General features: G+C 36.3%; 1 pseudogene; it reads right to left on the reverse strand.

The window, feature by feature from the left end:
- Nucleotides 1–12,978, reverse strand: part of LOC121296558 — an 84,134-nt pseudogene extending 71,156 nt beyond the window's left edge.
- Nucleotides 12,979–13,301: the final 323 nt, after the last annotated feature.

A 13,301-nucleotide genomic window follows, 5' to 3' on the forward strand; every position in this document is an offset into this window, starting at 1 on the left:
ATGCGGGAGAAAACAATAAACCACTATCGTATTCACTTTTTAGTTTTGCACTGAACAGGAGAATGTTTCTTTATTTAATCTTTAGAGGATGTGTTTTTTTTCCCTTATATAGAAGCATACATCCATAAAGAGCAATGACATTATAATATCTTACCAGTAAGAGGGCAAGACATGCCCACCCACAGGTACCTGTGCAATAACTCTCAGCTCCAGCAATTGGAACCAATGTTCGAATTGCACACATGGGGTGTAAAAGCACATTTTTTGAGTAATAATAAAAAAAAAAAAAACCATTAATGCATAAAACTCTTAAGAAACAACTGGCTGGAAGGAGAGGTTACATTATTATTGATTGTTGTTTTATGCTTTACTGTTAAACATGATTTTTTGTCTCTCTGAAAATTTGCCTTAAATTTAAAAGGGCCTGTAGTATTTTCGTACTGTACTGAAGTTTCTATATTGAACACATTTTAACTAATAATACCTACATAATCCATATGTTTCTGTATAAGGTTCGGTTGATGATAAAGTTGTTGGGTAAAATGCATTACATTATTTAAACCTTTTTTATATCGTTTTTATTAAAACCAGGAATTTATATTATTATTATATATATATATATATATATATATATATATATATATAGATATATATAATATATATATTATATATATATATGTCAGCGATTACAAGAACTGTCAAAATTAACACATTTACATGTACATCAAAAACCATTTGTGTAAATGACTAATCAAAACATAATACATTTGTAATCGTAAAGTACAAATTAAGTCTGCATGTGTCACTAAAACACTCATTATATATCTGCTATAATTAATATAAGTGTATAACAATGTCTGAAAGCTGTAATCACTTAATTAAAATATTGTATTTGTAAGACATAATGACCGATAATTGGCAGGTAATCTGTTGTCTCAGGTTGTGATTAACGAAATTTCTTCATTCAGAAGAAATAAAAGATACTAAGGGTTGTGAGTTACTTGCTGCTGAGGCATCGTCGTAGTGAGTATGAGGCTCCACCCCCACAGGTCCTCGAACAGTCGCTCCAAGGGCCCCAGGCGTCCCAAAGGGAGTCCCTGTCCTCCTCCGAGCGGGCCGTCCGTGAGCTCTGAAAAAAAAAAAAAAAAAAAAAATACATTATACAAATTAGAAAACAAACTGAGAACTCAAGGTCATATGGGCACAAAAGTCAGAATCTAAGAAAGCTCAAAGGCTTGCTTTGTACAGCAAGGTAGCAATTCAACATTAAGGCACCGACGAACAGAAACCTACAGTGAATTATGTAGTTACTGAGAAGTCAGAGGGCCAGAGCCAGTGATCTGTATGGGACGTAGTGGGACCCTGGACCTGAGTTTCCTGAGTTCTGGACACCCATGTCATAATTCAGTGAAGTGAAAAGCAGCTTTATGTTCTGGTAAAATATACCAACATTCATATGACCGGGAAGGGGAATAAAGATTTTGTTGTATTATGACCTCAGAATACCCCATCCCAAATGGCTTTAACACTAAATTCATAAATCTCTCAAATTATTTTAGTTGAAGTTAAGGCTCTTGGGAATCTACATTACCACTATACTACTGTATACACAGTATAAAACTTCATATTTAATAATCATAAAAATGTATGTATACTGTGGAATAACATCGTGTAAAAAAAAAAAAAAAAAAAAAAAAAAAAAACACTCCATACAAAAGTTAATCAAATATTGTTTTCAAAATAATCTTATATCAAAACTAGTTCACCATTGCCAACAGTATATTCACATTATTCACAAAAGAGAACAAACATAAAATACAGTTGTGTTTCAAATTTGAAGCCAATATTAGAAAGGTCTCTACAAAGCCAAACAGTCTTAACAACTGGAAGTCTGTTTTTATTGGGCAATACCCCTATTCAGATTTGATGCCAGTTGTTTAAAGAGAAGGGTCTCGATCATCCAAAAGCCACACGACTGCAATATGGAAGCTGTACTAGGTCAAGGAGTCAAAAACATTGCTAGAAGTGTGTATATAACCCTAAAAAAAAGACCACTGTAACCATGGACAGCCAATCACTATATATATGTTTTCGTACAACATTTAAATTAAATGTTTGGAAAGTATGAGAAATCTCAGCAGAAATAGAAGTTAACACTGTTTCAAGCTATGGCAATACAAGTATTCTCAGAGTTCAAGGATGGCAGTCCAAGAATGTTAACCACAACCTCGTTTACTTAAAAACAAGTAGCTTCAAAAGTCATTTTGATAGCTATGTTATAAATTTCCTTAACATTTTTACAATGCTTGCAATTATTCTGAGTGGCTCTGGACTCCGTTGTTCCAAAACTGAATTGTTATTTTTTTCTTCATGTCTGTATTCACTTGGCTTTAAGCTTGCTTAGAATGTGTCTGAAGAATTTGCTCTACCTTCTATTCAAATGAAGAACTCAATATTGGAGCAACAGGATCAATGATCTCTAATAATCGCTGTAAACATCAATGAAAGTGAAATGTTAAACAAAATGAATTAAAATGACCTTGGTTCCAAGTCTTTAAAACAGCTTCAGCTTTGCAAGACTTTACCAAGGACTGGCATTCAAAACCGTGACTGCAGCAGAGGAATTTAATATTGGTCAGAATGTCAAAAAGCAGGTTTGAAGCTGCAGAAATAATTCTTCCCAGACTAATGATAATCCAAGTATAATGCGGGATCTTTTGGTCTTTATATGAGGGACAGCCTCTAGCATAATAGTAGTTTTTAGGGCAAACTCGCCACTAGGAGTCTTTTGTCAGTGTTTGTTTGATAACTCCCAGGACCAGCCTATACATTTAATCAGTGTGCTGGAGAAATACAATAATCCAAGCTAACAAAACAAATATGTCAGTGAGGAAGGGTGACGAATTCACTGACACAGGAGACAGAAAGTTAGTGTTGTAAACACCACTCGGGTACACTACTTATTTTTCACTGGCAGGTGGCACTGTTGGCCTGCTGTTTCCTGATACCAGCAATGGTAACAGAAAACTACTGCATAGACACTAGCAGGTGCCTAAAAATATATTACTCAAAAACAGACAATACAATAAAAAAAAAGGGAAAATAAAATAGTTTTAATAAAACTATAAAATAAAGTTCTTATTTTATACCGTCCTCAACCGTCACTACTCGCACAGCCCGGGTCTCCGTCCTACACTCAACTGTTCCCTCACCCTGCTTTTATACACTTTTGAGGGCTGTCCAAGGTTTCCTCGCTACTAATATTTTTATATTTTCTTTGGTTTTTTTCTTGTTTTCTTGCTCCGGTCATTCGTGGTCTTGGAGCAGAGCTTCTGCTAGCTTGTTGTCGTTCTATAGGGGCAGATCTGAGGGAACAACAGAGCGTTATTTTATAGGCCCAACAATCCCCCAAGGCCCACCTCCCAAACACTGCTCTCTTCCTGCAGACCCACGCATGCGCCAGACAGACAGCACAGACCTCTCCTACATTTATTTCACATTTACAAATAATACAAATGCATGTATACCGTGGAATAACACTGCGTAAAAACAATGTCCATACAAAGTTAATCAAATATTGTTTTCAATATAACAGCCAATCTGACGTCAGAACTAGGTCACCGTTGTCTGCATTCACATTATTCAGAATAGAGAAAAAACATAAAATAAAGCTGTGTATCAAACTTGAAGCCAAAATTCAAAAAGCCTTTATAAAGCCAGAAAAGTCTTCTAACTAGAAGTCAATTTTTATTAGGCAATACTCCTATTTAGACTTGATGCCAATTGTTTAAAGTGAAAAGTCTTGATCATACAAAAGCCAAAATGCCACACGACTGCAATATGGATGCCACATGACTTGCTGGAAGTGTGTATATACTTTAACCCTGAAAAATAGTTTTCTGAGATATGATCATGAAAGTGATTGTGGCGGACTGTTGCCAAATGGTAAATTGTTACTGGACAATACCAAATAAACAAGCTTGTCAGAGAGCCATACTATAGTATATGTTTGCATAATATACTGTAAATATCTGCTACAACATTACGGACATGACTTATGACTGGTAGAAAGCGAGCAGGAATCTCTCAGGAATCTGTCTTTCAAGGCTGATAATAGGTGCTGCTAACGATGACGGTGGATATTATTATGCTTAAAACAGCAGTAGTTATACTTGTCACTTCAAGGAGCAGTGAAATACTACCTCCAAATTAGGTACTTAAGAAGACGAAAGAAAATGAAAAGTCACAGACGCTGAGCCAAATAATGAAAATGCCAGAGCACTATAATTTATGACTGGATATAATTTACAAAGAAACTAATTGGAGCAGGATGTGAGACGGATAGTTTCAGTTGCTGTAGACACAACCAGTGGCTCTTTTCAAAGAAGTAAAATTCCTATTGAAGTTAGAAATGTATAACCTTAAGGCTCCTAATTTTGCAGTATTATTAGGTGTTACTCTCCATTCAATTTGGCACTTTTGGGAAAAAAAAAAAAAAAAAAAAAAAAAAACCAACCACATCTTGTTTTTTTAAACTCACAGAACTGCCCTTGCAAATTGTACAGTACGCTCAAATGTACCAGCACCTCAGGCTTGCACTGCTGCGGGCTGGACAGCTTTCAAGAATCACAATGGTTTTGTACTCAGCTGGCCACTTCCTAGCTTTACTGCTTGTTAATTATGCAGAATATGAGTCTTGGTCATGGCTCATTATCTGCCTCGCTGGTTATCACTTCAGAAGTGAGAAAGAGAAAGAGTCTGTGGTTCAGCACCACCTCAACCACACCCACACTGACGCAGCCAAAGCAAGCAGGCCAACTAAAGTGTGCAGTACAGAAAAATTAATGTACATGAATCTAAAATAAAACACTGTACATCATGAGGGCTTGTGATAATCTTGTAAAGCCCTGGTTACTACCCCCTGTAACAGGGCGAGCAGCCCTGTACAGTGTATTTTTAGAATGGGGTCTCCCCCTCCGCCCCTGTGTTATTTTATGTTTGTATTATGATTAATTTATTTGTTTATATATAGAAATGTTGGCGAAGCCGTGTATTTTTTATTTTTTTTTTTAAACCTTGTGGTAATGTTTGGCTGTCAGCTAGTGCGTTGTTAAACTAGTCGGCAGTCACTCAATTAATAAACTCGTGCAGATAATGGCCGAGGGGTAATAGAATAATTACAAACTAGTTAAACCCCTCGGCCACTGTATTTAAGCCTGCAGCTCTCCTGCTGTGTGTGGGAGTTCAGAAGTGGAGAACGGGAGAGCGAGAGCAGAGAGAAAAGATATAGGAACAGTGAAGGCGCTATCGCCCAGCCTGAATATTTGTATTTTTGTGTTCGTGATTTGTTCACCCCTCTCTGGCTCTGGGAGCGACGGCAGCTCCTCCCCCCTCTCTGGCTCTCGGGAAGGCGGCTCACCCCTCTCTGGCTCCCGGGAAGGCGGCTCACCTCTCTTTATTGGAGTTAACCGCCATGCCATGAGAGCAACCTCTGGGAAACCGACTGCCAGGTGTGTCGCCACCTGCTCGCATCCTTCCCGACTGTATCTTTTATCAATAAGGATAAAAGACGGAAACGTGCGGAAACGGCGACTGTCGGCTCTTTTTCCACATTTTTTTTTTTTTTTTTTTTTCAAAAAAAAAAAAAAAAAAATTATCCCAAAAATCCACCAAACAAAACAAAAATACTGCTCTGAGCCTCTAGGTGGCGCTATCCCACTTCTGACACCAAATGTGGCAGGCTGGCAAGTGGATAGAGGCCCAGAGACAGACTGCAGTTCAAAAAAATAACTATTTTATTATAAATAAAACAAAATAAAAGTGCACAAGGGCAAAATAACAGATACTCAAACACAAATAAAGCAAAAACAAAACTCACAAAAATAAAGTTTCCAGGCTGGGCAATGCCTTCACTGGATTTAGAAAATTCAAAAAACCACAAAACAAACACCAACCTGCTTCCTCAGCTCCCTTCTCCCAAATGAGAAGCAGAGGCCTCCTTTTATATCAGGTGGCTGGGCGCTGATTGATCGTTAATCAACCTAATCAACTAATCAACCCCAGCCACCTGAACATAATAAACCCAGGCAGGTAGGGGAAATTAACCCCATCCCTCCCTTTTATGTGTTTGTTTTGTTTATTTTTGTGTTTGTGATTATGCATTTGTTTCACACTGTACTCTTAAGAAGCAGAACGTGTCGCGTGTGTTAAGATTTTTTTCAAGTTGTTGTAGGGCTCGCACGCTCACTATTGTGTATTCTTGTTTGTTCGTCGGAATTCACTGGTTAAAACCACGTCTTTTCTGCAATATTGCGGCCGAGGGTACATAGCCATAATTACAAAATTTGGTTTAAACCCTCTCAAGTGCCACCTGTTTTTAAGCCTGCAGCTCTCCTGCTTGTGTGGGAGTTTCAGTAAAGTGGTTCTTCGACGGACAAGCCAGCCTCGACACCATAAATTTCGTAACATAAAGACCATGAACACTCGTCACTAAGATAGTTGTTAATTTACCTTTTTGTTCTTTAATAAACAGCGCACCATGTGTCTCTTTTTTCAACTGCAGTACTTGCTTGTGTTTTCACTTCTGGCCTGCCATCACCGCAACGTCATTTCCTGTCACACCCCCACAACTAAAATTTGGTTGTATAGTTTCTCAATTCACCAAACACCCCTCTAAAGAAGGACTGCAAGTCACACTGAAAGGAGTTTGCAGTAAAACTCACAAGTTGGACAATGCAGTTTCTGTTCTGAACACCATAAGTTTTCTTACAAAATGACTGTTCTAAGAAGTGTTGACTGATCATTATGTCATTGTCAACTGCACATCTAGACAAACACCTATAGTACATAGACAGTCAAAATAAATAAAGTATTTATATTAGGCACCCTGGGCTTTCATCGTTCTATCTTATCAGACTGACACCATATTAAATACAACAGGCAAGTGCACCTATATTTGAGAACCTAGAGCTTAACACCAAAGCTCAGTTGGCATAAAGGAAACCTCTTTACACAGTACATACAAAGGTTCCCCAGTAGTGTGCAAGAATCACTGCCTGACTGGGACAACTACCATTTCTAAAGCTAAATCACTCTCTGTTGAGTTACTGATGCCTACAAATTTCTCAAAAGCTTTAGGCAATTGTTTCCCCCTCTTAACTTCCAGGATGGAAATGACTGGAGTGCAGATTTTTACTTCTTTAGAAATCTGCACTCCATAAATACAGAAAAAAGCAATATGATTCTCTACCAGGGATTCAAATGGGAGCTGCGATTAAGCAAACAAAGCTCCAAAATTGGAATAATTGTACATGCCAGGTGACATTATGAGTGTCCTTGTGGGAGAAGAAATAGTCTGCCAACACACAGAAAATCAAAAAGGCTAGATCTCCCTCCCCAAACTAATTGCACTGTGACTGTGGTCTCAGGGCAAAGAGGCAGAATGTCAAACAGTTTGAGGGGGCCTTTCTATTGTATCCTAGTGCTTAGTACATATAAACTAGGGAAGCAAGGCTACTGTGGGGGGCTCTAGAAACACTACAGTCACCATAAGAGGGGAGTGAAGCTTCAAAAGAAACCCAACAGGTGCATTAAGGCATCTGCCTTTTTAATATTTGTTGAAGCCTCCCAAAGCAGGACTGGAAACAATTACAAAAGAACAAGAAATGTATCTGAACTCTGCAGGATCTTTCCAAACTTGTGATCTTTCCGAACCAGTTGGAATCCTAATTTAAAAAAAATAATAAAATACAAGAGTCATGCATGAGAAAATGATTGACTACAATAAATCAACAAGACTTCAAATAACTGGTCCTAATAAAGGCCTGGTTTTATTTAACATGAAGACCACACAAAATAGGAAAAGGCTCAATTAAAAGAAGGCGTTGCATGCAAAAGTATTATCAACGGCCGACATTCTACTTCAAAAAAAAAATAATAATAATAATGCTGTGCTTTTTGTCGCTCACAATGCTTTGGTACTATGATGACAAATTCATTAAAAGCTTATTGTAAAGTGCAATATTTTTTCCTTAATAAAACAGATGTTGGAAAAACTGCTACCACTGTATTGAAGTTTGTTTGCTGAAATGGCTACAAACTAATAGCATAGTTAAATCTGTATAAACAATTTATCTGAGGTAAAAAATAGTCTTTATATGTATTTTTCATTTCATGGATCTGTATACAGACGTAACCATATAGGCAGAACAGGCTTCCACCTAGGGCAGCAGATTGAGGGGGGTGGCAATAATATTACATAATTACATTTTATACTTCACATTTATTTAGTTAAATATGGACATTTCAGCATTACATGAGCCAATCAAATCGCGTGAAAGCACAAAGCGCTTTTGCATACAAACTCCAGATTTAGCTGGGCAGTTAAATATTTAACTAAATGTTAAATCTAGTTAAGAGATTTAATATTTAGTTAAATATTTAACTAAATGTTAAATCTAGTTAAGAGATTTAAGATTTAGTTAAATATTTAGTTAAATGTTAAATCTAGTTAAGAGATTTAATATTTAGTTAAAGATTAAGCCAAATGTTAAATCTTGTAACTAGATTTATAAATTACATCTGGATGTACACATTTAAAAAAAAACATATTTTGAAAAAATACAAGATTTAAGTTAAATCTGGAAAAAAAAAAGACAGGCTTGTGGTTGTTGAGCCCGTTGCTATGCAAAGGATGCACTGAAGTTCCTTGAGTATTCAAATGGGGTGTAACATTATTGGATTTCACTTAATTACAGTAGTAGTTTTAATAGTAGTTAAGGAACACAATACAGTTCTGTACAAATAACGTACAATGAAAATCTGATGTGTTTGAAGTAACCTGTGTATCCTGTATCAATTGTTATTTACAACTCTAAGCTCATGGTGGTAAAATCCACTGCTCATAAATATTGACAGTAGATGTCACTACCGTTTGTAACCAGAGTGATGACTATACAGTTTTGTGACAATGTAAAAAAACAAACAAACAAAAAAAAAACATAATCTGGTTTACAACAGAAACATAGCACTTATATTTGACCATCAACAGAAACTTATTACTTATATTTAGATAAAATTCACTAGATATAATCGAAAAATGACAAACTCTGTTTTTGAGCAGGTGCAGTGACTTTGTATTGTGCTGATTAACAAATGACATCACAAAGATGCTGCCAAATGATCTGTTGATCTTGGGCAGGTGTTGTGACTCTTCCTGGTCCCCCAGTTCATGGCCTGTAACTGACAGAATGTGCTTGGTTATACTGTCTCGCCAGGTTTGAAATTGCTGGCTGTGAGCACCCAAGACGGCGAGCCACAGTATGCAGCCCTAGTCCAGCCTCCAACATGCCGATTCCATGAAGGAGCTGCTCTCTTGACAGACGTGGCATATTGTTTTGGGTTTTTTTTTTGTGATTTTCTTCATTGCTTTTATTCAAGCTTGCAATTCAACAGCTGAAATCACCCTATATCCAGTGTCCAATCAACTGTCACTCAAGCGTGTCCTAGTCAAGGAGGAATGATCAAGTGATTAAAAAGAAACCAAAAACATTTCATCAATGTCCATCATTTATATACCTTCTTTTTCAAAAATAAATGTGTTATAATAGTGATAAGTTTCTTTTGATGTATATATATATATAGAGAGAGAGAGAGAGAGAGAGAGAGAGAGAGAGAGAGAGAGAGAGAGAGAGAGAGAGAGAGTATTGCCACCTTCCCAGTTTAAGTGGTAGCAGACTAAAACTGCTGAAAATACAGCAACTGCCTGTCCACCAACACGCAAGCACATCACGTGTGTGAATCTGAAAATCGAAAGTGAGGAGACGTGCGAGAGAAGAACTCGGTTTGAAAGTGAAATTTGTTGGATTGGTCTTTGCATTCGATGCAACCTCAGCTATTCCTGTGGAATTCTACAATGTCACCGTTAAAATTAGTAAATAGTTGGAAGCGGCAAAATCAAACAGCAAGTCCAAATTCAAAAAATAGACTCAAGGGATATTATGTAGCTACAATGTTCTGAAACATCAGCTCACATTCAAGTTCTCTGCTGTTGAAAACTGCAAGGCAGTTGTGTTGTCGGTTGCCATTTTTTGCATTTCAAAGGTGGCAACCCTACTATATATGCAGGATTTATTTATTTATTTATTAATTTATGTATTTATTTATTTTATTTATTGTCCTGAAATTGCCTTGAATTCATTTTTCTGCATGATGTAGAATACGTGGTTGTAAACATGTAACACTAGAACATACAATACTCTTTCAAATAAACGTGTTATGATTTTGAATGTGCGGTTCTTAAGAACTGTATTATTGTCATTACTTGCACTCCGGCACCTCTTTATTTACAAATTTATACACATACAATTTAAAAAAGAGTGAGGAGGGCAGCAAAATTTCATTTGCCTAGGGTGTGAAAAATCCTTGCGCCGGCCCTGTCTGCATATGCTGACATTCTGGAGAAATGGCCAGCAAGCATACTTCTGAACAGGTAAAGGCACCTTGGTCCATCATACCTGCATGCATCCATGCTATAGAAAACTGAACATGCTGACATCCAGAAAACTGGAGCTATTTCTGATTAAATGTATCCATGCTATAAGTGTACAGCTGGACTTCAAATACGAGTCCCATTAAAATACATTTAGAACAAATGTTACTGTATAACAAAGTGCACTGCTTCAAAGAGCCTGTTTGAGAAGTAAACCGTTAATAACCTGACAATGAACCACAGTGCAGTTATATTTGACAAATGGGGTTTGCTTCTTCTTAAGTACAGTTCAGCTTCACAAAATAAAACCCTGCAAACTTTGTAAAAATACCCATTTTTCTTTTTATCTTGAAACACATCAATAAGAAATAACACATATGACACATATCTTGGTATATCTTTCACCAAATAGGGGAAGAGTGTTGCAGGGTGTACTTGTTTACAATCTTTTGGACTATTTAGATATTAGGCCTATTTCTGAGAGCTCAAGAGGTTACAGGGGTACCAAAGTCTGGGGATGAAACATAAAATGATATACAGATCTAAACAAGAAGAATACATGAGTTAACTGTGGTGTTTCATATCCATATCAAGTTTATCTTTCTTTTTTTATTTAATTATTTTTTTAATGTGATGGATTTTAATCTCCTTGTCCAACCAACAACGTATCACACCTCTTCTCTTCAAGGTTCTCTTTTTGACAAATACCCGTTCAAAGTGAATTTTGGATTCATCCCAACCTTAAAGGGAACACTAATCTGCCAAGGAAATGATTGCACAATAAATGCATACCACAAAGTATAATATGGGATCTGAAGAATTCTAAACTTATGGTTGTGCACTTTAGCTATAGCCAACTCTGACCCTGTGATTTTTATAGGGTCACTTTTGCACTAGTATAATGTGGGGTCTTTGGACACAACAAGCCCACACAAAAAAACACTTCAAATAAAATGATACATTACCCACAACCAAACATTCAGGATAACATACACAGATGCAACAAGACAAGAAAAAAATCATGTTCTCAGAATTGCTTGCCAACATGCCAAGATCAGCCAAAATCTTTACCCATCAAACTGTTTCGAAATGTGGCCACAACAAACTCAATATATATTTTCCAAAATTACATTTGAGAAAAAAACATTCCTTACATTCTGTCATGTTAATTGAAATTCTAAACATCATGGAACAAAAGCAGATTTTCGATTGGTTGCAAGGAAGTCATTAACAAGCTGGAATGGACTAGTTTCAGCTTCAAATAAGAAAAAAGCTCCTGTTTTTTTAAAAAAAAAACTATTGTATTCCAGGAAAGTGATTTCTTAATTTAAAAATAAAATAGATTGCTGTTTCTAGTTTACATTCAACTTGATTTTCTTCTTAAAGGAGTAGCAACAAACAACGCGTCCTGTCTTCATTCTAAGTTCAAGATTCAATCTTACTTATTCTCTTATATTCAGTTAATATATATATATATATATATATATATATATATATATATATATATATATATATATATATATATATATATATATAAGGCTATCCTTCTTTAGGATGTATTCCTGGAGATTTTAAACATAATCTTTTCCAGCAGTCACCCTTCATGGAATTTATCACTGATATCAATTAATTCAATTCACGAAATATGTATAACAACTTCAAATGTGTTTAAAGTTCTAATCCAATAGCCTACACTACAAGCACATTCTTCACCACTAGGACATCTGCTCCATCAGTCAGGAGAAATTGCTTGATTGCCTCCCATTCACAACATACAAAACAGAATGTTTTACAAACTATAGGGTAGAACTCATGGTAATGCAACGCCTATGCAGGCCACTGAACATTTAGGAAAAAAATACATAAATAAATAAACTGGAAGAACACATGTACTTTTATTACCATAGGACTACCAAGAAACAAAACTCAACTAGCAGAACATCAAATGAATTACCGGAAGTTAACTATATGTTGTAACCTACTATAAAAACACTTGTTATTTCGTTAATATAAATGATGAGCTCAATTTTTTCCTAACAAGAATGGTAATAACAAAACAATGTGTCTTTAAAACTTTAAAAGTGAAAATAGGCACTATCTCTTTTTGATACTATGTACAAAAGACATTTACACAACTCAAAGAAATTCACAATACTTGCATACTTAAACAACCATATAGTAAATCATGCAAAAGAAAATACACTCAGCATGAATGACATTTAGTGTTATTATTACAGTACTACAGTGCATTATTATTACTGCAGTGTTAAACGTTATTATATTACTATACAATACATGCTAAAGGAATTTTTAAAGTGTTTAAATGTGTTTTACCAGTGCTAATAATCCTAGCAAAAACAATGCAGAGCCAGAGGCTGGCCAGTGGCAGAAGTAGTCCATCCTGAGTGTAGAGGTCCTTTTGCCTGGAGAAAGTAAATCACTTGAAGCTCAACCAAATACCAGCTCTTGTGTGCTGCCCTTCCTACTGCAGTCACATCCAGCTCTGCGCTCATAACATAGTCTCCTATCATTTTCATTAAATTCTGCTCAGGTTTCCGAGGGTGGGGGCAGTGGAATGGAATCTCAGGGTGCACTTTACTAGCCAATCAGGCCCCTCCTTACCAGACATGCAAAAAAAAAAAAAAAAAATACAGAAAGAACAGGCGGACGGTTGTGAGCTTTGACAACTGCTACAGCAGTACTGTGTGGTACCTGCCTAACCACTGATTACTGCCTGGAATCCACTGCAGAACCCCTTTCTGAATTGATGCAATTACTTAAAAAGCTTAATTGTGTATACTACATGTTGTTT

The sequence above is a fragment of the Polyodon spathula genome, chromosome 2 (genome assembly GCF_017654505.1).
Source record: "Polyodon spathula isolate WHYD16114869_AA chromosome 2, ASM1765450v1, whole genome shotgun sequence".
Classification (NCBI taxonomy): domain Eukaryota; kingdom Metazoa; phylum Chordata; class Actinopteri; order Acipenseriformes; family Polyodontidae; genus Polyodon; species Polyodon spathula.